Here is a 4052-nt window from a genome sequence, read left to right as displayed (position 1 = left end):
CAAATTGCACAAAAATATATCACAAAATAATATACACAACAATACAACAAATATGAAAAGTAGGCAAAACCCACTAGGCAAATGTCTCCAGCAGAGTCGCCACTTTTCTGTAGCGGGGTACTCGTTTCCATTAGAGATGATGATTAAATCTAAGGTAAACCATACAAGTCGAGTCGCCACCACACTTCTAATTATCCAAAGGAATGGTTAGAAAGCGAACAAAAACCTAAAAGTTTTATCGAATAAAAAACTAGTAAAAATGTCAGAGATCGGGGTAAGGGGGTTGGTTATGCAATGGGAAGGTTTTAAGCACCCAAAACATCCTAGGTACTCCTAGGGAGCCCTTTTCACATTTGTTGTAAGGTCGGTATTATGTGAAAATTTGTTTGTGCAAACATGATTGAAGAGATGAGAAGAGAATATACAAGTTATTTACATGTTGTGTTTGGATGGATAAACCCATTCCCTACGTACCATCTTAAAAAAGATTAGGATCAAAACCTCGTAGTTCAGGGTAAAAATCTCAAAATGAGTTGGTGAATTGATTGGTCCAAAAGCCTTAAGGTCTTTTGTTATCCAAGGGAGAAACTCAACCTAAAACCACAAATCCACCATGTGAGGATAGCTCAACATGCTACTGAGGGGTTAACCCTATAATAAGCATGGAAGACTCATTGTCCATCACTAAGGATATAGGTGAGTATTATATCTACCTCAAGGATAACTCAAACCTAATAGCTAAAGGTTATGAAAAAGTTTTGATTAAGAGAGTGGCCATGAAACCACAAAAAGGTATTTGAATGAGTGGTATTTACCAATGAAAAGTATTTACAAAATATGGTCAAAGTTGATTTAAAGATTCAATTCAAAATGAGTATTATGAAAAGAAAGTTTGAAAATCAAAAGCATAAGGCTTAGGTTTCTAATGTTTGAAAACAAGTGTTAAATGTTTGCACAAAAGTTTTGGCTTGGGTTAGAGTGGAGGAAAGAAGAAGAATGGCTAAATTCCTAATCATACAAAAGATAAGGGATAAGAAACAAGACCACAAGTGGAGTTCCTCTCTTGAGATCATATTGATGATCCAAGTAGCTCCCATCCTTTGGAATATGCAAGCAACATAATCAAACAAGCTCTTAGAAGATCCCCAATGTCTCTTGTATCTTTCACTTTGGATGAACATGGCAATGGTTCTTCAATTTGAGCTCTCATAAGATCCCCTAGCACAAAAGCACACACATCAAAGAATTCTATGAAGTAAATCAAGAATGGAGAAGAGTGAGTTTAGAGGTTTGGTCCTTCTAATCCGTTTTCAACATTAAGGTCCTTTTACTCCAACTTTACATAGGGAATGTCCTAGAAACTAAGTCCATTTGTCCATTTCTTTGCATTTGGTCCACAACAATCAAAACAAAACACAAGCACAATAATATATACAATTATGTGCCCAAGTGAGCAAAAGGCAAATTGCATTAACATAAACATGTGCTCAACTGAGCAAAGAGAAAAACAAATGAATAATATGTGCCAGAATAGTAAATTGCATAAATGTAAAGTGCAAGAAGTAAATGTTAATGGTTAATGGTTAATGTTAGTAGTTAGTGTGCCATAAGGCAAATTTAGCGCTATGTTAAGCAATCGTAATTGGACTTATGTAGAAGTCACAACTATCTGAGGCCGGTCAATAATAATGTAGGCAACACCATAAGTTAGAGGTCTTGATTAGTGAATCAAACTCCAATAACTTGACATGCCAAAAAGAAGATGAGAAATGATCTTGTATTGATTTAGGTCCTTTGCAGGATTTAGGAAGCAATATATTCTTAATGCAAAGCCATTCACTTGATCCATGATCAAAATGAATTAGATTTGAATCAAGGAAGATTAAACCTCCCTAATCAATGTTAACCACCAATCTTTAACTCATTGATCAAAAAAAGAAAAAAGAAGAAGAAGAAGAAGAAGAAGAAAGAGATGAAGAATTAAAGTGCATTAAATGAAATGGAATGAGATAATCAACAAGCTATGACCAAAGATAGAGAAGATCAAGGTCAAATAATAGAAACAGAAGAAAAATGAAGATTAGAAGCCAAGAAACAGATAAAATACTTTTGGCATTTTTTAATATTTAAAATAAAACTTGAATTAAAATAATAAAGAAAGGTCAAACTTCAAATTCACTTCAAATCAACTTTGAAAGGTCCAGGTGAATTATCCCAAGTTCAACAAGGTCAAACAAAGTTTGACAAAAAATTTCATCATTTTTAGAAGTCAGAAACTATTTTAAATCAATTAAAAATGCATAAAAATAACCTAATTGAACTAAAATCTCAAATAAATCTCAAATTAATTAATAAATTGATGAGAATATTTTTCATAGATCTATCATCATTCAAAGAGGTGGAAGAAATATTTTTGTATTTTTTGGATCTCAAAAACTATTTAAAATGAATTAAAAATAACCTGAAAAGAGAAAATTACTAAAAAATAGCAAATGATAAAATAAAAAATATTAAAAATCATTTTTAGAAACTAGAAATTAAAAAAGAAATAATGCAATTGGTCTCACATTTTTTGGACCAATAATGAGAGAGATATGAATTTTTGAAATGAAATAGAATAAAAGAAATAAAATGGAAATTAAAAAATCAGGAAAATCCACACGCGTTGGATCCAAGCTCATTAATTGAGCTGGCGCATCAGACGGATGTGGTTTGCGCGCGTATCATGGACCTAGGTCAACTAAGCAACATAAACATTTAAAAAAAGTCATAAGATCTAAGAGCCCTGATTCAATCTGGGAATCATCATCAACGGCCTGAATCAAAACTCGCAAACGGACGGTGGCCAACACCACTGTCTTCTCCGGCTAGCTCCGGCGAAGGTCCAAATTTACAGAGAAATAAATGTTAACCAAAATGCGCGATCCAGGTACCAAACAAAAGGTGGAGTGATGTACATCACTCCTGTACCAACCAAATTCACTCTAGATTCCTATTGAGAGAGAAATCAGAGGTTGAATTTCATGGAGTTCAACTGAAACTTGTTGGATTTTGAAAATTCAAAGCATGAAATGATTGCCTCTATGAAGAGGACTTCAGACAAAACAACAATAACAAGAAACAAGCAATATATGAATTGATTTGAAGAAATTAAAATCAGAAGTAAACCTCTGATTTGCAGAGCTTGGATTCATAATTCCTTTGTGCTAAAGCTTGCAGTTCACTCTATGGATGAAGAAGAAGAAGGCTAAGGAACTTTAGATCTAAGAAAACAGTCGAGGAAACTGAATTCTAGATCTGAAAATTGAGAGAAAAGAGAGAGTTCCTTTGGTGTGGGTGTGAGGATTCAATTGCATAGCATTTAGGGCGCCTTCAGGTTACTCAAATGAAGCTCATATGCAATGTATTTATAGGCAGGGCAATGTTGAATGCTTGATTTCAAATTTGCATGAATGGAAAGGGTCTCCATGCATGGGTCTGTACAGGCGCATGGAGGGCCCAATTCCACTTGGTTTTGGCAGCTGATCATCATCATGTACAAATTGGACGTGCAACTTGTGTATTAATGGATCATGCAATGCAAATTTAAATGATTTTCCATAATGTGCCATAATGTTCAAGCCTTCGAAAATACCATGTCCAAACTTGAAATGTAACCTTACGAGTAATGGTTGGAAAGCTTGTTGCATAAGGAACAAATGTCATGTTGATCAAAACTCCATTTGGGCCTTGGAAATTAATGAAAGTTGAACTTGAAGTGTAGGGTGCAAAACATGCATATGTGGGATTTTCAAAATTGGCCAAAGTTCAAGCCCTTCTGTCTCAATGATACAAGCTCCAAATGATACAATTGTCACCATCAAAGTTGTAGATCTTTTCAAGAAAATAAATTTGGACTTAAATTTTGCATCATTTGGAGTTTTGATGAAGAAGTTATGGGCACTTGAAGTTGGACTTTTTCACATTTCAATGCATTTGGCCCAAAGTCACCTATAATATTTTGCATTATCACATGTATTTATTTTGAGATTTTGTAATTTTTATAAATATAA

The sequence above is a fragment of the Lathyrus oleraceus genome, chromosome 3 (genome assembly GCF_024323335.1).
Source record: "Lathyrus oleraceus cultivar Zhongwan6 chromosome 3, CAAS_Psat_ZW6_1.0, whole genome shotgun sequence".
Classification (NCBI taxonomy): Eukaryota; Viridiplantae; Streptophyta; class Magnoliopsida; order Fabales; family Fabaceae; genus Lathyrus; species Lathyrus oleraceus.
Note: the sequence above shows the minus strand (reverse complement) of the source record.